The 24,384-nt window shown below is 35.9% G+C and overlaps 1 long non-coding RNA gene across 2 annotated transcripts in view; it reads left to right on the top strand.

Annotated features, from left to right (window-relative positions):
• The first annotated feature begins 1,307 nt into the window (after positions 1 to 1,307).
• LOC123618934 (uncharacterized) overlaps positions 1,308 to 24,384 on the top strand; it is a 54,347-nt gene continuing 31,270 nt past the window's right edge. Inside the window, exons 1-2 of one of the 2 annotated variants that reach the window (XR_012505498.1) lie at positions 1,308 to 2,372; positions 17,037 to 17,320. This is a non-coding gene — a long non-coding RNA (uncharacterized LOC123618934). Of the gene's footprint in view, positions 2,373 to 17,033; positions 17,321 to 24,384 lie in introns of both variants that reach the window. The other variant, XR_012505501.1, reaches the window with a different exon arrangement.

Raw genomic sequence — 24,384 nt, 5'->3', positions numbered from 1 at the left:
TTTCTTTTGTTTATAGGGAAGTCGTGAGGCTGAGCAAAGTAATACGTAAGAGAATATTCTGTGCTCCTTGGAGGAAACCTACTATTTAAATGCAGGTTATTGTTCTTGGCAATGACAACAGCACTGAAGCAGGAATATTCCTACTACTGATTTGGGCTTCAGTAGGCAGCTCTGAGGATGCCTGTACATTTCACTGCCACAGTCGTAAAGCTGACAGGAGGGCCCTCAGTTATGTGATGGAGATGCAAAGGGTTACGTTATTATTAGGGGACGGCGTGGACAATATTACGCGTAGCAGTGCTGTAGATAAAGGCCATTTCAGGCTCTTTGTTGCCGTCCTTGAGGGTCTCAGTGTTATTCACAACAGGACGGCCAGAATGAACAATCTGAGGCATTTTCTACTTCCATCAAAAATAGAAAATGTGGTGGAAGATGTGTATGTGGGCAGAATGAATTGCAAGAACTGGCAGGGCCTGTGCCCCCTTCCTTCCTTTGTAATCTGATCTATAGTATCTTTTCTATTGCTTTCTGGCACAAATCTAAACTCTTTGTATCTAAAAGTGTCTTGATGTTCTGAACCTGGGCGCCTTTTTAAGAAGTCATTTAGGTTTTAATTTTTTCATGACTCAGTTCAGTAAATATCACAACTAGTTTAAATAGCTTTGTGTTGAAATCTTCGTTTTGCTTTGCAAGCCCAATATTATCTTGTAGCAGGTGCAGTTTCTGCGCTTTGAGTTCTCAAAGAACATAAATCCCTAGTGGAGATATTTTTCATTCCCTGCATGCCATTGTATTGAAAATGATGCTTAGAAAACACAGATAGATACTTTTCTAGATTACATGACTAAGCATATATTTCAAGAAAGGCCAATGCTCATTCGGAAATGGGAAACTGCCTCCGGCTTTTGTAACTATATGCAGATGTCTTTGAGTAAGTTTGCTAAGTAGAAGCCACTTTATTTATTGCAACCCTCAGGCTTCAGTACAGTTCATAGAAAGTGTGTCATACTGTAAAATTGTTAAATGCCTCTTTCTGTGCTCCTGGAGTCACTAAATCACTAAAATACAATTTAAAATGATAATTGCTGGAAACAGGCACGATCAGGGATATATTCCAGGGCAGCTTTGCAAATAAATGCAGAACATTTATAAGCACACTTTAAAAAACCTGATTCCCAGACTCTACTTCAGAGATATTGGGGTGATAGAAAAAAATGAAACCAGTATTTTCCAACATTCACTTAGCCTGCCTCAAAATTTTTCAGGAGCAAGCATCTGTTTGCAAATAATAGAATGGTGCCCCGATGCCATTCTCTTTCTTTTTGTTGTTGATGGAAATAATGACATCAGTGTGGAATCACTGAGGCCAGTGACATTGTTAATAAGCTTTAGCACACCTTGCAACTGCTACACCAAGTGACAGGTCCTGCCTTTATAATTTTCTCTTGGAGGGTTAGGAAGTTGTATATATAAAAGAAATATACGCATAGTAAGCTCCTACCAACTATTCATCAGATGCTTGTTGGGGCTGTCAGACTCTCTGAAGGAATAGATGGATGCTTCTGATCTGTGTCTCCATCCTGACCTTGCTCCAGATCTAGCATCTCACATTGCCCACTGTTGCTAGAGATTTTCTTATGAATGCCTCTTTGTAGTCTCAAACTCTATATGGCTAAAGCTAAACTCTAGGCTTAGTTCATGTGTTTATTCTTTACTTCACTCAGTCAATTAGCAAAATCTATCAATGTTTTTTCCCTCCCTCTCTCCCTCTCTCTCTCCTTCCTTTCTTTAATCCATCTGTGCACTTATCCAGCAGTATACATCGTGCGTCCTCTCTGCAGACCTCTGGTGGTACTGACATCAGTGAGGCAGCCACATGCTGCTCTGCCTTCCGTCTTCACTGATACAACTCTTCAAGGGTCTTCTATCTAAATCTTTGTTTTTCAGTCTCCCCCAGCTTTTTCTCCATCTCTTCCCACCCACGTCCTCTCCATCCTACACATGGTTACCAAATTAATTGTTTGAAAAACTTGCCTTTGAATACATTACTCTTTGGTTTTTTGTTTTTTTTTTTAAACAACCTTAATTGGTTTTTATTTTCCACAGGAAAATGGAAGTGGTTTGGAGGGGAAGAGGGGGGAGAAGCACTTCTTTCCCCCTCGCCCTCCTCAAGCTCGCCCGACACATCTTTTCAGGGGATTTCCTCTCAACCCTCTTCAGAAGCCCTCCACCCCAGCAGCCCGAGGTGTGTACTACCTTCTGACTAAGCCATGTGTTTTCTCATGCTCATCCTTTTCTCGACTAATGACCCCCTTCTCCATTCCACCAGGACCAGTTCTACCTTACTCTTCAAGATTCAGTTCAGAACACAGGTCAGTCTTAAAGCTTTCCTTGATCTCCTAGGTCAGGGATTGACAATTTCTTTTTCTGTTAAGGGCCAGAGAGTAAATATTTCAGGCTTTTGGGCATAAGGGGAACTGTGTTCCTGTAGAACTTTGTGGACATTGAAATTTTTTTTTTCACTGTTTATTTTCCAGTGTCATGATAGATTCTTTTTCTTTCGAATTTTGTTCAATCATTTAAAAATGTAAAAAGCAGTCTTAGCTCATGAACTATATGAAGAGGTGGCAGGTGATTTAGTCTGTGGGCTGCAGTTTGTAGACTCCTGCTCCAGGCAGAAGACTCTTTCTCATATAATTCCCAATGCTAAGTTGTTTGAACCATGCACTTGATGTGCAGGGTACTTTCTGTCTACTCACCTGCCTTGAATTTTAAGTATGTGTTGTTAACTCCAATCAGACTAGAATCTATGGAAGCAGGGGTTTTATTTTATAGATCTTCCTTTTTATTCAGCATATATGGTGATGTCTTTCATATGATTAGTGCTCCCTAAAACTGATGATATGAGTGAATCAAGCAAGCTTTGTTAGATGAGTATTTCTGCTTCTATGTTTAGGTCAAAGTAAATGAGACATAACATTTTTACAGATAATTTGTTGCAGAACTATCATCTCTTTTTTTTTCATGTGCTTGTATATTACAGGGATAAATATGACATAAGTTTATTTTTTGCTTTAAAATCAGTATAGTATTAATATGGAAGTAATTGCTTTCTTGGCAAATAAAATAAATCAGGAAAACAACATGACAGAATTAGGCTACTAGCAATGGGAGTTTCTAAAAATGTGCTTTTAGCACAAAGACAGTGAAGGTATCCTCTTTTAAGACCTCTTAGCCACCTGGAAATCAATGTTTCTCATGCTCCCGTGGACACAGACCCTGCAGTCATGGGTGGTCTAGCACGTCCCAGTGTCCGTGGTATGCAGGGCTCACTGGTGGTAGAGCTGAGGCCACTGAAAAGGTCATGGCTCTCGTGGCTTTGCAAATACTGTCAGCCTTACATTTAAGAAACAGTTGAATAAAAATCTGTACATTTGATTAACTAGAAAGTTGGGTATTTCCAGATTTAAAAACATGCCCAAAGGAAGAAAATCCAGGCATTTCTTCCTTCTATCAGCTTTATAACCTTTGGTCTCAAAAAAACAAAACAAAACAAAACAAAAAACACGCTACAGATGCTCTTCCAAGAAGATCTGGGGATAGAATGAGCTCTGCAATTCTTTGGGTTTTTATGTTTGTCGCTAGTTTTCCAGGCCAGCTGGCTAAGCAGGGACTATTTCTAGCCTAAAGGAAGCTCTAAGGAAGACCTTGTGATTTAGTTGCTAAGCAAGTATTTCTGCAGATGCTGTTATCTTTAGGTAACGATGTCCTACTTTACAAATGAAACTATGCATGTATTTTTGAGGAATAGTTGGATTTCTGAAATCTTGAGCTTTCTTATCTGGGATTTTGATGTGTCTCAAGACATGGTTTCTTGTTTGTAAACTATTGGCCTGGAAGGTGTGCAGTTCTCTCTGGCTTTATGACTCCACTTGTGTTTGAGTGGCCACTAGGACTGAAAATATCTCGGTTTCCCAGCCAGAATGGAGAAAGGACTTCCTGGTCTAGCTTGTATAGGATGGAACTCCCAACACCCATGAGCTGTAGACATGAGACCCTCTTTAGACGTAACAGAAAGTCACACATTGCAACCTGGACAACTCGGTCCCTATTCACATGCATTTCCTGCTTCTGAGAAGTCCTGGTTTGTGAAAGGACATAATAAACTCTCTGGTTTGTCACCAGTGGTTATAATACTTTAAATAACTCAGATTACTTTGGGTTAAGCAGGATTGAAAAACATTATTTTTCTTGCCTGTGGGAGCAAATCATGAAAGATTTATTTTTAATCACTCACTTGCCCTCTCAGCTGGAACTCAGTTTCAGGTCCTTGTTCTTTTTCTCCTCCTTTTCTTCTAAAACCCTATTTTCAACCTTATATTAAAGTTAAGCAGTTTTTAGATTGAGTTGTTTAATCCAGACAAATATGACTTCCTTGGCTCTCCTGATTGTTCTGACCACATGTGTGCCCCAGAAATGACAATCTTGGCCTTCTGAGGCACACTGTGTGGACGTGAAAATGTTTCGGGTGTCAGACTTATTTTAAAATACTACTTCTATTGTTGGCTGGCCAGACTAAACTGGAGAAATCATTTGACCTCCCTGAGCCTTCGTTTCCTAGTCTTTTTTAAAGACTAAATTAAAATTATTTTTAATTGATAAATTCTATTTGTAGAGCCTATAAATAATCTAACACAAAATGTAACTCAGCGGAGGAATACAAGAAATGTTACTTTCTAGTTCCAAATCCTCACCAAGGTCTTTTTATTGTTATTGTTTGCTGCTGTTGTTATAGTCTGGCAACTAGGTGATTCTAATTTTCATGACTGTAATAATAATATTTTATAGTGAGAGTCACTTCTATGAATCTTAGAATTCTTATTGTACACTAAACCCCAATCTACCACCGCCTTCTACCTACCGCCCCCCAACCATGTGAACAAAATTTTAAACAAATAGCTATCCTCTTGCACAGTTTTCTTATAAAGGGAGAGCTAGAACTAAAAAGTAGGTAAATTTGAGAATGCAGAGAGGAAATGAAGGGGGCAGTGTTCAGATCTGAAATTCTTGCTTTCCGTAGTACTATGATAAGCGTTATTAGAGACCTTGCTCTCTGCTAGAAATGTCTTATCATCTATTTTGTGTAAATATCCAGAGAGATAGTTTTGTTAAAAAATCTCACAGAAAGTTTTAGGGAGCTATAAATTTTTAGTGCACAGTATGTTGTGCTCCAAAATAGAAAATTTTTAAAAAATGGTTAAATAAATAGGACTCCTCGATCTATTCAAACATAACACCTGACACCAGCACTTCTCAATCTTGAAGTCCAAATTGAAGTTTTACTGAATGTCAGTGAATGTCAGCTGCTTTGTACAACATAGACACATTCTCTGACTAGTGATCATTTTCAGTCTTTATAATCTTGATTTTAAAGTCTCAGTTTGCTTAAAATTTTGGATGTGAATCCGTCTGGACAACTACAAAAACTTTTCCAATTGGCTTCCTGCTGCTGAACAGATAGTATTTCAATTTCTCTGAAAAATTCATGTAAAGCAGACAATGAACTTGACCAGAGTTTTGATAAATGTTGTTGAAATGAAATGTCTTCATAGTTTCTATCTTTTCTGGTCTTACTAGGGCTTTCTTATAAATAAATAAACCACATTAGTTACTACTGAGAAAACATTCTCTCATTCATTAACTGGGAATGGTAAATTGAATTTAGGTGCTTTAATTGTAAAAAATCGTTTTGCTAAAATTTTCTTAATTTATGCAACCTTCTTCATATAATATTCATTCTTCATTTTTCACTCTAATGGTCAAGAAATGAAAATACCTTTTGAAAACATTACCCACAGTCTTTATCTGTCAGGGGCTAAATTTTGTCCCCTGAAATTCATACGCTGAAATCCTAACTCTCAGTACCTCAGAATGTGATTGTATTTGGAGACAGGGTCTCTAAGGCATAATTAAGGTAAAATGAGGCAATTAGAGGGGGTTCTAATTGAACATAATTGGTGTCGCTAAAAGAACAAGAGATTAGGACAGAGATACAGAAAAAAAGTGCTATGAAGACATAGGGAGAAGATGTGAATCTAAGAGCCAAAGAGAGAGGCCTCTGAAGAAACCAGCCCTGCTGGCACACTGGGCTTGGACTCCTAGCCTCCACAATGCCAGAAAATTCATTTTGTTGTTTAACCCACCCAATTATAGCAACCCTAGCAACCTTACATAATATCTTAAATTTGATAATAATATTGTCTGCTGGAGCAAGAATTTCCCACAGGAGTCTTTGTTTCTGCCGAAACTCCCTTTAATTCTTTTTTTTTTTAGTACCACCAAAGTGTGATTGGCAAACTTTCTGTGCATAAGTGTATTAAAATTTCCTTTACAAATGAATATCTATAATTCTGACTTGGGACAAATCAAATTGACCTTTTCCCTTAATTTTAATGAATTAATGAGATCTTCCTGAATAATCCATCTCTGAGATAATTTTTACAAAATTGATTCTAGGACAACATCTTCCATATTCAATCAAATCTTAAGTTTTATTGCTTTTACTACCTTTCTCATAAAATACAGCATTTTATTACCTTGTTTTCTCTTCCACTTTCAATACCCTAATGCAGACACTAATGTCTCTCTGGCCTCATAATTACTTCCCAATATCCTCAGCTCTACATTCTCTCTACCTCCAAAACATTCATTACATATACACCAGAGTTATAATCATGACAAAAATTCTTTCTCATGGCAAATTTCTTCAATAGTTTCCCTTTATCTACAGAATAAAAGCTAAATTCCTTTCACAACACAGTACCTTATGCTTCACAGTATAGCCCCTGCACACTTGTTCTGCTTTGTGTCTATTCCCAATCTCCCAAGCTCAATCCTTACTTTACTCACTAATATTTTCATATGTATATATATTTTCTAGGATGTATTGAGCTTTTATTTAAACAAGCCTCTATATCTTTGCACATGTTCTTTTTATTGAATGTAATGTTTCTTCAAGATTCTCTGACCAACATTTCATTCTTCAAGTCTTAGCTCAAATAATATTTCATTTCTTGGTGAGTTCAAATGTGCTTTTCTGTGTTTCCAGGATGTACTGTTCATAGCTCCTTGTGCATTCCCACACTAGATCAATATACCTCCACATTTGTCTCCTCAGTCCCTAGTATTATGCCTCCATGGTGAAGGGACTCAATAACTATTTATTAAGTAACTATAAGAACAAAGTAGATTATAGCATCATAAAGTCACTTAAAAGTTTTTAAGAGGCTGCCCATTCATCACAAAGTCCTTATGGAAATGATCATAATAAAGGATCATTCCAATTGAGTCAATATCCTTCACAGGAATAACGTAATTGGGGATTGTATTACAGAAGAAGGGCAGTACCAGGTAAATCATAGTTTTGGCTACATGGGCAAAGCAAACATATAATTATAAACTGAAATAATTAATGAACATTATGTTTTAAGTTCTATAAGGTGGACATACATATTCTAGATATATTTGTAATTTAATGTAATAAAAAGTAAATGTAACTACTGAATAATAAATTTGACATTAATTAAATCTGCTGAATCTTCTAAAATGGATTTAAGTCTTCTCTGAAAAACACACATAGTAGCAAAATCATTAGAATGAAATTCTAGAATTATATACTTGAAGTAAACTTGAAAGCAATATCAAGCATTAACAAAATATTTAATGGTAAATCTCATTTTTATTTCCTAATAATAACTTATTTTAGAATCAGTGTGGAGTGGTTCTAGACCTCTTTGAAAAGTGTTTGAACTTTTTTTTTAATTAATAGACTTTATTTTTTAGAGCAGTTTCAGGTTCACAGCAGAACTGAGCAGAAAATATAGAGTTTGCACATAGCCCTCCCCACCCACACATATAAAAGTGTCTGAACTTCTAAGCACAGCTGTGGGGATATAAATTTAAAAAAAAAAATTTGAAAGCAACTTAGCTTAATGTTTTTAGATTCTTCAAATTGTTCATAGTATTTGACCTAGTATTTGAAATTCTGGAAGCTGATCTTAAGAAATAAATCAGACATTAAAAGAAACTTCATGAACAAATATATTTATCATAACACTATCTGAAAAAATCAATAAAAGGTTGGTTAAGAAAACATCATACATCTGTTCAATGGAATATTTTACTTTCACTAAAACATATAACAGCATGGTGAAACATTAGTGCTATAAGAGTGAAAATCAGGATAGAAAACTCTGCTTAAAATAAGATCACAATTATGATACTAAAATATGCCGAAGAACAAAGCTCAAAGGTATTAGAAAGAAAAAAATAACACTGGTCAGAGCAGATATAGAGGCTATAAAGGCAATAGAAAAAAATCAATGAAACTGAAATGTTTTTTTAAAAATATAAATAAAATGGACAAACCTTAACTAACTCACCAGAAAAAAGACAGATGACTCAAATAAATAAAATCAGAATTGAAAGAGGAGATGTTATAACTGCTATCACAAAAATAAAATAGGAGACTGTTATGAATAAGTATATGCCAACAAACTGAACAACCTAGAAGAAATGGATAAGTTCCTAGAAACATACAACCTACCAAGATCTGAACAGATCCATTACTAGTAAGAAGATTTAATCAGTAATCAAGAGGTTCCCATAAAACAAAAGTCCAGGACCAGATGGCTTCACTGGTAAATCCTACCAAACATTTAAAGAATAATGATTATCAATCCTTCTCAAGCTCTTTTGAAAAGAAAAGAAGAAGAGTAGGAGGGACTACTTTCCAACTCATTTTATGAGGCTAGTATTGCTCTATTACCAAAACTGGACAAGGACACCGCAAGAAAAGAAAATTACAGGCCAATATCCCTGATGAACATGGATGTAAAAATCCTCAACAAAATACTAGTACACTGAATTCAGCAATACATTGAAAGGATCATACACCATGACCAAGTGAAATTTATCCCAGAAATGAAAATCAATCAGTGTGATAACAACACATTAAAAAGATGAATAAAAATTGCATGATCATCTCTATAGATGCAGAAAAAGCATTTGACCAAATTCAACATCTACTATGATGAAAACTCTCCAAGTGGGTATAGAGGGAAATGTATCTCAACATAATAAGGGCCATATATGACAAGCCCACAGCTTGAAATACTTAATAGTGAAAAACTGAAAGTTTTTCTTCTATGATCGGGAACAAGACAAGGATGCCTTTCTTGCCACTTTTATTCAACACAGTATTGAAAACCCTAGTCAGAGCAATCAGGCAAGAAAAAGAAATAAAAAGCATCCAAATTGGAAACTCTATAAAGATTCCACCAAAGACTATTAGAATTAATTAAACAAATTCAGTAAAGTTGCAGGATACAAAGTCAATATACAAAAATCTGTTGTATTTCTACACACTAACAACAAACTATCAGAAAGGGAAATTAAGAAAACAATTCCATTTACAATCACATCAAAAAGAATAAAACACCTAGGAATAAACTTAACCAAGGAGCTGAAAGACCTGTACACTGAAAACCGTAAGACACTGATGAAAGAAATTGAAGATACAAGTAAGTGGAAAGATATTTCATGCTCGTGGATTGGAAGAATTCATATTGTTAAAATATCCACAATACCCAAAGTAATCTACAGATTCAATGCAATCACTGTCAAAATTATAATGGCATTTTTCATAGAAATGGAACAGTTTTAAGATTTGCTTGGAATCACAGAAGACCCCAAATAGCTAAAACAATCTTCAGAAAGAAGAACAAAGCTGAAGGTACCATGCTTCCTGATTTCAAACTATAGTCAACCTTCCATATCTGCGGTTTCTGCATCCGTGCTTAAGAGAGGCTGGTTGTTTTTTACATAAAGGATTTGAGCATCCATGGATCTGCATATCCGCAGGGGTCCTGGAACCAATCCTCTGTGGATACCAAGCAATGACTGTATATTGCAAAGCTATAAGTAATCAAAAATAGTATAAAGTTGGCATAAAAACAGACACATAGATCAATGGAACAGAATAGAGGGTCCAGAAATAAACCCATGCATATTTGGTTAATTAATTTATGACAACGGAGCCAAGAATATACAATGAGGAAAGGGCAGTCTCTTCAATAAATGGTGATGGGAAAACTGCACAGTCACATGCAAAATAATGAAACTGGACTGCCATGTACCAGAATAAAACATAGGCAATAAACTTCTTGACATTGGTCTTGGGGATGATTTTTTGGATTTTACACCAAAAGCAAAGGCAAAAGAAGCAAAAATAAACAATTTGGACTATATTAACCTAAAAAGCTTCTGCACAGCAAAGGAAACCATCAACAAAATGAAAATGCAACCTACAGAATGTGAGAAGATACTTGCAAATCATATATCTGATAAGGAGTTAATACCCAAAATATACAAAGAACTCATACAACTCAATAGCAAAAAATCAAATAATCTGTTAAAAATACACAGAGAATCTCAACAGAAATTTTTCTAAAGAAGATATACATAGAGCCAACATGAAAAGGTGCTCAACATAACTCACGAATGAAATACAAATCAAAACCACAATGAAATATCACCTCACCTCTGTTAGAATGGCTATTATCATTGAAAAAGGAGAATAAAATCTTGCCATTTGTGACAACATGGGTGGACCTTGAGGGCATTATGCTAAGTGAAATAAGTCACATAGAGAAAGACAAAATGATCTCACTTATATGTGAAGTCTAAAAACAAAAAACAAAACCAAACTCACAGAGAACATGTTAGTTCTCAAAGGTAGGGTTAGGGGGTGGGTGAAATGGGTGAAGGGGTTCAAAAGGTTCAAAATTTCGTTACAAAGTAAGTCCTGAGGATGTAATGTACAGCGTGGTGACTGTAGTTAATAACACTGTATTGTATATTTCAATGTTGTTGAGGAAGTAGATGTTAAAAGTCCTCATCACAAGGGAGAACATTTCTGTAACTATGTCTGGTGAGGGATGTTAACAAGACTTACTGTGATCAATTTGCAATACATACAAATATAAAATCATTATGTTGTACTCCATGTTAATTATACTGCCATTTTTTTGCAATTCCAAAAAACATGCTGAGAAAACTGGAAGAAAATTCTTCAAAATATTAATAGTGACTGTTGCTGAATTGTGAATTTTTAAAAACTTTTGCTTACCTTTCCCAGTTCCTATATACTTTTTATAATCGCAAATTTATTAACTTTCAACATTATTCCTTTGGCCTCAGCATTTTAGAGGCATAATGAGTAGTTATTGCTGTTGACAGACATGTTTCTCCCACTGAAAATGGTTTTTAGAAGTAACGTCTCACTGTCTTCCCATTTCCTCAGTATATTCCAAGTTATAACAGAATTTGCTAGTGTTGATATCCCTTGGTTTTCTGTACTCCACTTCATGAAAACAACATGGTCTTTATACTAAACAGTAAATCATTAAGGGAAACCTTTAAAACATACCTTCAAAACATCTTAACTTGCTAAAATGGTACTTGAAGAAAAGAAAATTAGAGTTGGGCTACATTGTATATTTCCCACATGAGGCTGTCTTCTGAGTCTGGTAATAAATTTAAAGGTCGTGTTTCTACCCTGGATAGCAATAATGCTCTTCCTTGAGAAGGTCAGTGGTAGTCTATGCCAGCTGTCTATTCTTCCCTATTTCTTCTATTTCTTCTACTGTTCGTTCCTGGTCTTCCTCTGGGTGGTTGTCATTTGTAAGGCAGAAACATGTTCTTATTTAAACTCCTCGCTCTTGTTTTCACATTTAATTTCAAATGGCATAGTACTTATTTCAATCTAGAAGATTTAACCATATCCTCTGAGAATAAGTTGATATTTGCTCTTCCAGCAGTTCAACTGAAGTGTTTTGAGTAAATGACTTACTAAAAACATTCTATTCTGAATCATTTTGAGTGATCATTTCTAAAGGAAGCATCTTCCTTTGGTCTGTAACCATTGACTCACAGACAGATGCTCCTCTGTTTCCACTCATTTTGAGCACTGATCCTAGGGAGCAAATAAATCAAACTCTTAATTATCTGAGGATCTTTTGGATTTAAAAACACAAAATGCTAAAGAGAAATATTTCAATGCTGGTTCCTTCCATTCTCCTCTGAGGGTTTAACTTTGGCTTTTCCAAACCTGCTACAATGTCTTAATACTACTGAAACCAAACATTTACTTCAACGTAAACACTGTGGCACTGCTAGCTTTGAATTGGATTCAAAGCCAAATTTGGATTCAGCCACCACTACGGGCTGGTGATTTGAATCAGAGTATTTTCAAATCATCATTCTGGCATAGTGTTTACCACTTACTGAGAGAAGATCTAGAATTGACACGAGATGTCAAATGACACATCCTCCTTGGAATGTACTGGATGTCCCACACCTGACAGGCTCAGCATAGTCCCATGATGTCTTTCTCATTTGGTATCACTGGCCTTCCAGTGGGTAACACTCGTACAAGGAGAAGTTTAAAATATACTATTTTCAATTCTCCAAAAATGAACCACCTGCAAAAGTACAATCTCAAAGCATTCCTTTTTCATAAAAAAAATTACTTCATAAGTATTTTCCCAGGTACTAGTGTAACACATGACCTGACATGGAGGAGGTGGCCTGGCCAGGATACCGAGAGTGCAAACATTTTAAAGAAAGTTCTAATGGCAGAGAACAGAGATGTCAACTGGCATATGAGCAATTGGAAGACTTCTTAGGTAGATAAGAAGTATTTTTTAGAGAAGTTTTGTTTGCAAGAAATATTTCCTGAATTTAGGGAAGACACATCTTTAATGAATCTGAACTACAAAAAGTATAGCTCAACATCAACAATACCATTTGAAGATACTTATTCTTAACAGCTTTTGGTAAGAATTAAATATAAGTGTATGATTCTTGAAATACCAGGAAAGGTATTTGGATGTTGACCATTTTTCAGGTTCTCATAAATGACTAAGAAGAGCATGCATTTAAATTCTCTGTGTATGATCACGAGACAGGTGCAGTAGAATATGTAGAAACATCACTTCAGAGGCAGACAAGCCACAGTTTTCTAATCTATGAAACAGAAATAATAATCCTTATCCTGGGACCATTTGTGGATTAAATGCAAAATTATATTTGTAAGTAGTTTGTCTTAGGAATGATTCCCTGGGACTAGGATGAGATATTTAAAGATAGCTGAATATTGGGAAATTGGTTTCACTCTATTGGGGAAGGTACCCAAATGAATGACAATCAAGGAGGTTTTGGAAATGAGAACAGGAACACAAGTCATATTGGCTACTGTGATGTGATATATTGTTTTGTCATGAAGAACAGCCAAAATAATGTTGCAGATGTAGGAGAGAAAATAAGAATGTAAATGAGTTGCTTGAAACGTTAAAGGGGCAGAGAGAGATGAGAAAACCAAACGTGACTTGGTAGAGAAGAAAACTGCCTGAAATACCAGGTAATCACTATATGATCCTGACTGAAGAAGAGGATGAACAGTAATGAGCAGAGTTAATTATGGAAGTTGATGGATGGTATGCTCTCTTTCGTGATGTGAATTTGAGGGAGTGCATAACACAGCTCCCTACTTGAAAATATTCACTTGTCCTCAGGATTCATATTTGAGTCCCATTGCCTGTCACATTTCTTAGCCCCTAGAATATACTAAATAAAGATCTTGGGTAAAGAATGAATGAGTGTCTTAGGTTGGATCTTCCCTTAGAAGCAGACCTTAAAATAAGGATTCAGGAAGTTTATTTTGAAGGTTGTGCCAGGAAGCCCCATTAGATGAATGGGGAAGTATGACAAAAAAGGGAAAAAGAATCTAAAAATGGGTGTGTTAATGAGGTTACCACTGTTGACCACTGGGGCTCGTTTCTGCTGGGGACCTCTGAGAGATGATGGAGAACTTGCATCCTTCATCAGCTGAGGGCTTCTGCTGAAAGCATCAACTCCCTGTTACCTTCCTCCTGAGCATGCTCCTATGCAGAGAAAGCCCTGAGGCAAAGACTCCAAGGGTTTGTGGTAAGAAACTGTCGACTGTATAAGAAGGGCGATGACTGAGGACTATGAATGAGCAAGGCACTGATAGTGTCTGCTTCAGTGAGGGTGTGAGTGAGGGAGTAAGTGAGTGAATAAATGAATTACAGCTTCCTTCCTAGGTCATTTCAGTCTTCAAATAACCAATAGTGAAATGCCATTGCATAAGTAACCACAAAGCCATATTAACGAACATTTATTTATTATATTAGTTAAATTCTGGTAGGAAACATATTTGATGGGAAGAGAGATACTGGTGGGGGAAAGGTCACTGATGAAGTGCATATAGAACAAGTGTCCTCAAAGATAAATTTGTCACAGCAGCGTTGCCTAGGGCAAGCCCTTTTTATGAAGATTCTGATAATATCTATCTTATATGGTAGGATACTATGATTGTATCCTGGAGAAACATAAAGCACAGAAATTAACTAACTAACTAACTAGCTAACTAACTTCCTCCCTCCTTCCCTTCCTTTCTTCTGAAATAGATATAAGGTATTAGTTTCCCTCATTTTCCTGTAGGATTTAAGAATTCAGGTGATAGTGATACAAAATAGAATTTTCTAATTTAGAGAAAAATTTATGTGTGCTCCCTCTTTAACTGTGACACTTAGGAAAGTTTTTAGGGTTTTAAACACTCAACCCAATTCTATACTTGTCTGACCTTAATTGGAGCCCAAGGCAAGCAGGGAAGTCAGAATTTGGCCCAATGTACTCACCCAGAGGGATTCATTGTCAAGTATATTTCATTGACTAGATGTGAATTTTTAGTGTCCACACTCACTCTTTTCCATAAAAAGTCAAGAGTAGTCATATTTAAACAGAACTACATCCTCACAGGAAGTGCCAATGTGTGGTATAAGCTACTTCAGACTTTGAAGAATTAATGGATTAGTAATGAGCATTTTATTGCTGCCTGCTTTTTCTTTGTCTCTGTTTGGTCATGTAAAATATGGAAAATATCCTGTTATCCAAGTCAAACATTTAACATTTTTTTAACAGGCTATTCAAAAAAAGTGGGATTAAGAAAATACCTGAATCAGGTGGACAATTTTTAAGATGTATTTTAATGTATATCCTTAGGAAAAGTTATTAAAAATATTCTCACATATGCTTCTGGAAGTCAGTTACCTACAGTGATTCAAATTTTGTATTTTTTCCCTTTAGCGTTTCTTTTAATTCAATGCTTGGAAATAAATATAATGCTTACTATTTGTCAAAAAATCATTAAAATAGAATATTTCTCAATGATTTTTCCTTTTTAACAACTTCATTCACTGAACTCTGAATCTAACATGTAATCACTACATTTTTATGTAAATATTCTTCCATTTAAATATTTCTTTAGTTTTTCATTTAACTGTATTAAATATTCCATATTAAATATTTAAATTTAAATTTCTCTTATAAAAATAAATGGTGATAATTTCTCAACTTGAATCAAATCTGTGAAAAATCATTATTCTCAATTTTTAAGAGATTTGTTATAATGACTATTACTTATTAACACATAAACCTCTGTAGTATCAATGCTGAAAGAAGACAGTACGCCTACTAATAATAAATTATCACTTATGGGTATGTTTATACAGAGCATCTGAAAAAAACCCAGCTATGACTGTCTTCTTAAAGCTCAGAACTTAGCCATAAAAGCATGAATTCAATGTATACTAATAATTACTGATACTTCTCCAGGTTATTTTATACTTCCTTATAAATGCAGACCATTAAAAATATTATTTGAATGTCTCACTGCTACCTACCGAGAAACTTACAAGATATAGAAACTACAGAAAAATATTTTGGTTGAGTATATGGTTGGAAACTACAAGAAAAAAGTCAAATAGTGCTAAAACATTGTCAGCCATTACTTTGTCTCAATATTCATTTCTTTCAAAATAAGGTAAATTCCATGAGACCATACATCTGTCAAAGTTCAATAAAACAAACTAAACATGCCATATAGAGACATTGTTTAGGGAGATATTTTATTATAATTAGTTTTTTTTAAAGCGCAGTATAATTTAAGGAGCCATTAAAGAAACTTCCATATTTTAACGGAAAGTTGTTGCATTACTTGGTCTAGATTATTTTGAAATTGTTTAATGACTTACTTACTCATTTAATATTTCTTAGACATTATACCATGTCAGATTTTTAAGTCATTTAAAAAAATAACTATATATATAGTATTACATTATATGGATATCATAATTTATTTTGTGTATTCTGTAAGTCCTCTATTGTCAGACATTTAAGTTGTTTCCACGCTTTTCAGCAATAAACATTTATAGCAATCAACATTTTTTTTTAAACATACGTCTTTGTACCCAGGTGGATGTATTTCAGTGGGATAAATTCCTAAATGCAGTATTGCTGTTTTATATTTTTACAGATATTAACTAATTTTGATAGCTACCCACCAAGTTCCCTTCATATAGAGTTTTATCAAATAATATTTTTTAATTGGAAAAGTGACTGATTTGCTTTATTATGTTGGCTCTCTTAAAACTTAATGTTGATACCACTCATTTGTCACTTAGCCTATGTGACTTTTATTTATTTTTTCAAAATAGATTTAAAAGTTCTTGAAGGTTGCTATAATATCTTCCATATTTTGGTATACTTAACACTAAGTAATAAGGCATGTCTTGGGGCAAGTCCTGTTTAAAACTCATCTAATTGGTAAATTGAAATATTTGACAGCAATACTTAAATATCAAAATAAATGGATAATCTCTGTGTTGGGTTAGTGTCCCTTTGCTCCTCATATCAGGAAGTTATTGCAAAACCCTTTCTTTGAACAGAATTGAAAAATGAGTAAATAACACAAATAGTTATCTTTTCCATGATATTCCATGCAATGTTGCTTTCATATTATTACTTTATTAACCTTGTTTTTGAAGATGATATCTGTGTATCAGATCAAAGAATAAATAGGTCTTTTTCCTTTATCACTCTTTTGGGCACAGCAGGTCCTGAGCGTCTTGCTTGACAATGTTACATCAGTAGTTCCAAACATCAAAATCAAAAATATTGAGGAGATCCCTATCATATAGCCCATGGGGGCTGAGCACCTCTTTTGCTAAAGGAAGATTAAATTGCTACCCAGAAAACTGCCTGTGTGAGACAACAGCAAGCCTAGCACTGAGGACACGACAGGCTCCTGTGGAGAGGAGTGTCTTCCACATCTGAACTGTATACTGAAAGGGCAAGTTGGCTGTAAGTTCAATAATACCCTGAATGATGCAAAAAAGCGGTAAGTTTCACTAGCTGTACTTAAATATAGTTTCTCAGTTTCAGATCCTCAGCTATTTTACTGGGTGAAAGGCTTGAATTGAAAGGGTTCAAGAAGAGAAATACTGCATTTCCTTATATCTCAGGAAACATTTTCTATGGTAACTTAGATTGTCTATGAAAAAGCCTGATAAAGTCCTCTTTTCTTCATGTGATATTTTATACAAAACTACTGCAGGTATGTTATTAGATGTAACTAATTTTGACAGATCCTATTAGATTTGTGTCACTAGTTATAAGTTATAGTCTTTTGTGACTCATCACTTTTTTGTTTTAAAAGATGGTCTATTTTGAGCCTTTGTATAGATACATTCCTGTTTTTGTAACCAAAAAATACAAAAAAACAAAAAAAACCCAAAACAAAAAACCAAACAACCCCGAAACATCAAACTTAAATAATGACTGCCAGAAATAGGTTTGGTTTGTTGAAGACATATTTGAACAGCTTTGGGGGCTTTTTACATTTATTTATCTATACTTCTTAGAGATAAATTTTTCTTCTCTGGAATGTATTTGTCTTTTCAGGTTATGTTAATACCCTTCTCTCCAACATGGAAATTAAAAAAAATATATCCTATTAGAATTGTGTTGTGATTTGAGTACAAGTAAATGGGCCAAAGGGCAAATGATGGATACTGTGAAATGAAACTAAAAATATAAGTGCAGCTTTGTTTGCAATGACAATTAATGTAACTAATTTGAATATAAACGTTCAGTTATTACAATAAACTAAAAATCATTTTAAATTATTTTAAAGAAAATCAGATTTCTCCTTGTGCAGATGCAGGTTGTATTCTTACACTCTGAAGATCAGGCTTAGGGGTTCACTATTATTTAGTGGTGACTGGGACAGAGTGTCATTTTGTGACACTACAGGGCAAGTAGCCTCAGGATGTCAGGATGACAGGTTGGCTCAGTAAAGTGGAATCACTTTTTTTTATTGAAGTATAGTTGATTTACAATGTTGTATTCATTTCTAGCATACAGCATAGTGATTCAGGTATACTCTTTTTCATATCTTTTTTCATTATATGTTATTATAAGCTATTGACAAAATTCCCTCTGCTATACAGTAGGACCTTGTGGCTTATCTATTTTGTATATAATAGTTTGTATCTACTAATCCAAACTCCCAATTTATCCTTCCCTCCCTTCCCCTTTCGTAACTGTAAGTGTGTTTTCTATGTCTGTGCATCTGTTTCTGTTTTGTAAATAAGTTCATCCGTGTCATTTTTTTATTTCACATTTAAGTTATATTATATGATGTTTGTCTTTGTCTAAGTTACTTTGCTTAGGAGGATAATCCATGTTGCTATAAATGGCATTATCTTATTCTTTTTATGGCTGACTAGTATTCCATAGTATAAATATACCACAGCTTCTTTATCCAGTCATCTGTTGATGGACATTTAGGTTGCGTCCATGTCTTAGCTATTATAAATAGTGTTGCTATGAACCCTGGGGTGAATGTGTTTTGAGAGTTAGAGTTTTCTTCAGATATATGCCCAGAAATGGGATTGTGGATCATATGCTAAGTCTATTTCTAGTTTTTTAAGGAATCTCCATACTGTTTTCCATAGTGGTTGCACCAAATTATACCCACCAACAGTGTACACCAAAAGTGTAGGAAGGAAAAGTGAAATCATTCTAAATGACACCTTTGAACTACTCTGGAAAGATAGCTTCCTAATAAGAACTTAGCTCCTTGAAGAAGCACTTGGCTAAGTAACAACAGATCTCTCTGCCACTGCAAAGACCTTTTTTTTTCTGCCAGCATTTAGAACACAACCTCTTACATTTAGTTAAAAGAGTAATTTAGCTTAATGGGCATGCTGGTTGTGGCTAAGATTTAGAAATAAAATTGGAATGCTATACACACAGAACTGAGGAAATTTGTTTTTGATATACACGTGTCAGAATTTGCTCTCTGACACACTGGCAGTTTAAAAGTGTTTCCTGAAGTGAGGGATGTCAGATTCTACTCCAAAACCAATATAGAAAGACACATTCTTACCATAGTTTCTATCCTGCTTGCAGAGACTTTCTAAAATAATGGCCAATTAACATGCAACAGAAGTACCACAAACAAGACTACTGCTCAAAGACGATCAGAAAACATTCATTCATTCAATAAACACTTTTTGAGGTCCAGGAGGTATGATGAAGAACAAGACTAATAAGATCCATACTTTTATCAAAACTACATTTAAATGGGGAGCTACATAATCATCACGTGTATATATTCATAATGTGATTTCAGATAGTATTAAGTTCTAGGAAGACAGTGAAACAAGGTGATATGATAGAGCACACCTGGTGTGTGGGCATTGTGGGGAAGCAACACCACTCAGGGAAGGCAGACTAAGTAAGGAGACTTTGGGGTGAAAGCATGATAATGAATATGAGAAGAAGGAATGAAATGATGGATGATAAGAAAGAATGATATGAAGGAATCTGTTACATGAAGGTTTGGAGGAAGGGCATTCCATACAGAGGAATAACGATGGCAAAGTCCTTGGAAAAGGAATATGCAGACAGAAGAAAGCAAGCCAGCATGGCGAGGGCAGAAGGGAAGTGCAGTGGGGATGAAGTCAGAGAGAGAGAGGAATCCTGACTATTCATGGCCTGGAAACAATGGCAGATTCGACTTTTGTTCTAAGTACCACAGGAAGCCACTGGTGAGTTATATGCAGAGAAGTGAAATAATATTTGTAATTAAAATGATCATAGTTTCTGAAACTAAGAAATTACCTGATACAGAAGTGGATGGAGATTAAATGGCATAAAGATAAACTTGGAAGTAGGGAGATCCATTAGAGGTTATTGTAGCATAAAGATAAACTTGGAAGTAGGGAGATCCATTAGAGGTTATTTGACAATGTTGGTAGGATGATGGTGGTAATCATGCAGATGGTAAAGTGACTAGATTCAGGATACATTCTGGGAGCAGAGTTTACTTGCTGAGGGTTTAGATAAAGGGAATGAAGGAAAGAAAGGAATCAATATCACTTTGAGGATTTTGTCTTGAGCAGCTGGCTGGTTGGAGCACATTTACTCAGAGAAGACTGGGGGAGATCCATTTGTAGGGAAGAAAATGAGAAGTTCTACTTTAGACATGTTAAGACGTCTAAAGATGCCTTACTTAAGATGCCTATCAGATGTCTAAGCGGATCTTGACTACAAGTCTATCTGCAGTCTCAGCAAACTCAAGAGCAGTGTGGTCACTGGCATTGTCCTCTCACTCTTGCTGTTTTGCATATTCCTATCTGGGATTGAGGGGAAAATAGAAGAAAGTCACTTATTCATTCATTTAACAAATATTTATGAGCACCTATGCCATGAACATTCAAGCCAAGCAGTGTTCTGGCATATGTGGACAGGGCAATAAACAAGATGGACTCGTATTTTGTGTTCAACTTTTTCTCCTTTCTGGTTTAGTTTCAAGAGTGTGGGTGAAAAATGAATGACTCATTTCCATTCTTCACTGGTGAGTACAAGGCTGGTGGTCAGATTGGTCTCTGTTGCATCACACATCTCTGGTATTCAGTAGAAACATTCAGAAGCAGACTTACGAGCCTGAATGCACAATGTCACCTGCCAAATTCCATTAGTAATGAATACAAAGTGAACAGTACTATTTAATATATATTTCCTCCCACTTATTCATCCTACCTGTCTTTTCATTCTTCTATCATTTATTATTTTGTAGAGTACTAGGATAAAATCAATGCCTATGAGCTTGTGATGATTAAAAGAAATGGTTAGATATAGAAATAATTCAGTTTAAGTCTGCCCAAGAACACCAAAATATTTCTGAGTAATTGGTTATTGCAGCCTTCATGGAATTTCATTAGTGGCAGATTGAGGTTTCTGAAACTAAGAAATTACCTGGTGCTTTTCAATATTGATAAAATAAGTTTTGATGCCACTTGTTTAATGAAGGAATAGTTTGTTTTTCTTGTATAGAATTATAAACCAAAGCAAGAAGCAGAGATAAGAAAAAATGTCTTATTTGTGCTTTGAACTAATTCTGGTCCTAATGAAATGTTACGTAAACCAACTTTGAGGCCATAAAACACAGTCAGCCTGATGGCACAGCTGCTTCACTTAATATCTTGCACCCCCTCACCCTTCCTTAAAACTGGTTCCTCTAGTTTCCCTCTGAATGATAGAGTCATCAGAGTGAGTTGTGCCAAACTGAGATTGCTGCGTGCTGTAGTCACAGTCTGGTTTCCTGTCTAGTGAAGAAGTGTTTCATGGCAGGTCATAGCACAGGCTTTAGTCAATTAGGCTAGGATATGAATTCTGGCACTGCTCTTCACTGGCTGGATGACCTCGGGTGAGATTCCTATTCTCTCTGCACCTTAATTTCCTCATTCATGTTTATGTGTGAGACTTAAATGAGCTTCTCTAAGCACAGGGCCCATCACAGAGTAGACATTTGTTCATACACCCTGCAAATATTTGAGTGTCAGTCACTGTTCTAGGGTCTGGGATAAAGCACGGACATATTAGACAGGGACAGTAACCGATGACCCCCTTGCCAGAAAGCTGGTCTGCAAAGAAAAGGAAGAGAACAGAGAAATTGTGCAGAGAGAAGCAGAAACTAGAAGCCATGTAAACTCTGAGAGATGCAATAAGTTGTCTCAGTTCCTTGATGACTTCAGTTCCCATGAAGCCTGTTGGAACTTTACCATGGATTCTGTGAATCTATAGCATTATTTGAAACTCCTTTGCTTTATATCCTACAAGTGAGCATGGTTTGCCATGAAATGGGTCCTGATTAAAACAGTATCTGATATGTTGTTGGAAACTTATGGTCTCTTCTTGTCCCAGGAACTTTAGTTACAGATACAGGGAAAACTGTATCAGTTTCTTCACCTCAGTTAATATAGTTGAGGCTAATTTCCCATTTTAAGTAGGAAGGAGTGTTTGGAGAGTCTTCATGCAGTGGGGTTGAAGCTAAGTAAGGCAGAAGGAAACAAGAAGCCTGGGCATAGACTAATAGATGTAATGTTTAGGGCAAAGGCTAAGCTTTTGCTGAAACAAAGGAACCCTTTAAGTACCCAGCTTCAATGAAGTTAAAGTTTACCACTTTTGTTAAAGTCATAGTAATATATGAGTTCTTCTACGTAAGGTCAGTTGTGTCAGCTGTCCTTGTCCACATGGTCCCTAGTACCGTGATCACGGAGCTGGCTTTGTCATGCACCGCCTACAGCCATATCCCACTGGCCAAAACTCTGTTATTTGATTGTATGTAGCTGCAAGGAGGCTGGCTGATCTACTCTCTAGCTTTGTGGCCATCTACTCAGCTAAGTAACTTGTCAAATTCTAACCTTAAAAGAAAGGAGGAGCAGCAATTGCCTGTGGTTTCAGGAACCCATTGGGAGAATTTGCAGAGAGCAGGAGCCTCTCTGGAGAACTAGCTCCTCCTAGTTCACCCAAAGGTGAACATGGTTTGTGTTCTTCTCTCCCTCTGGTAGTGACTGGGTTTGGGGTTTCATTCATTTATTTGTTTATAATTTTAATGAACTCATTAACTTTATTTTTATGTGTATTATTTATTTTTTTGTTGAACATTTTGTATTTCTAATTTACCAAAAGGCAACCAAAATTTAAATTAATTTTTTTTTTTACATTTTACTTTTATATGATCATTAATAGTTTTATTGGGTATGGGATGGGTGTCACTAACTTTCTTAAAAAAAGGGGGCAGTGACAGCTGATTCAGCCCTCTGGATACACTAGCAAGGAAAGTGTGTTTCACTCTGATAAGCCTTCAGGGATCAGAAATTGTATTTCAAAGTGGAAAGAAATGCCAGCTAGCGGCTGCAGGTGGGGGATAAGTGTGGACTATGTGAAACATACTTTTATAACTCTTTTTAACTCTTCCAAAACAGTTATGTGATAATGCTGCAGGAGGTCATGGTAGGGCAGGCATATAACTGAAATAAGGCCATCAGACACAGCAAAGCATACTCAGGACACAAGAACCCAGAGGTGAAAAAGCTGGAGATATTCATTCTTTTATAGAGTGTGTCAAATAACCCCTTAATAGTACATTAAAAATAACCTAACTTTAAATATGTGCAAAAATCCTATATTTTTCCACATACATTTATTTTTTTCTAGATTGGGCTTGGGAAGTAGAAGCAGAAAAATCAAAGTGCTCTGCTCTGATCCCTGCTTCCAGGGGCTTGCAGCCCCATCATAGGTACAGCAAGGTCGTGGGACCATCTATGTCCTCAAAGTAATACGGCTTTGTATTGAACTCAGATAAAAAATACTCCATTTGAGGTCATATGGTCAAGACTTTTGGGAGAGATTGGAAAGAGAAGGGCTGCTGGGGAAAGAATGGGAAACTACTTTAGATACACAGTGTCATTTATCCTTCACAACCTGATCTAACCTTCTTCGAATCTCTCTGGATTCCGAGGTCTGTTGCCTGCTCTGATACTCGGTACTTCCTGGCCTTGTGTGATACATGGTTCTGAACTACCACTTTGATCTTAGCTTTTGGCAGAGGTATTTAGTGAGTGATTCTTTTACAGAATGCTTCACCTGTTCCAGGATCCATCTTGTAATCATCTGCATCTGAATTTCCAACTGCTGAACAACTCACAGGCCTTAACTTTATTTTCTGCCGCAGCCTTGCCTCAGGTTTTCTGAGACTGGTTTTCAATTCTCTTTGTATAAACTCCTGTGTTTCAAGTTTATTTAAGAGGACACTCATTTCAGTTGTCCAGACTAGACTTGAAAATGGTACAGGAAGTAAGATGAGAAAGATTATTGGGAATTTAAGGTGAGGAATCAGGTTGGAGCAGAGTTCTTAACAAGGTCTTAAGGGATGAGGTATGTCAAAGGTGGCATGACACCTTTGTGATGCTGTGAAGTGAAAACAGCTGTACATTCTGGTGACCCACAGAAAACAGTGCTGGGCGAGGTGGAAATGTTTGGCAGAATGTGTTGAGCTGCCCTACATCTGAACCTTTGTTCTTGTCTCTGGATACCTGGGTGTATTTCCTG

The sequence above is a fragment of the Camelus bactrianus genome, chromosome 3 (genome assembly GCF_048773025.1).
Source record: "Camelus bactrianus isolate YW-2024 breed Bactrian camel chromosome 3, ASM4877302v1, whole genome shotgun sequence".
Taxonomy (NCBI): domain Eukaryota; kingdom Metazoa; phylum Chordata; class Mammalia; order Artiodactyla; family Camelidae; genus Camelus; species Camelus bactrianus.
Note: the sequence above shows the minus strand (reverse complement) of the source record. Positions and strands in the feature narration are given on the sequence as shown.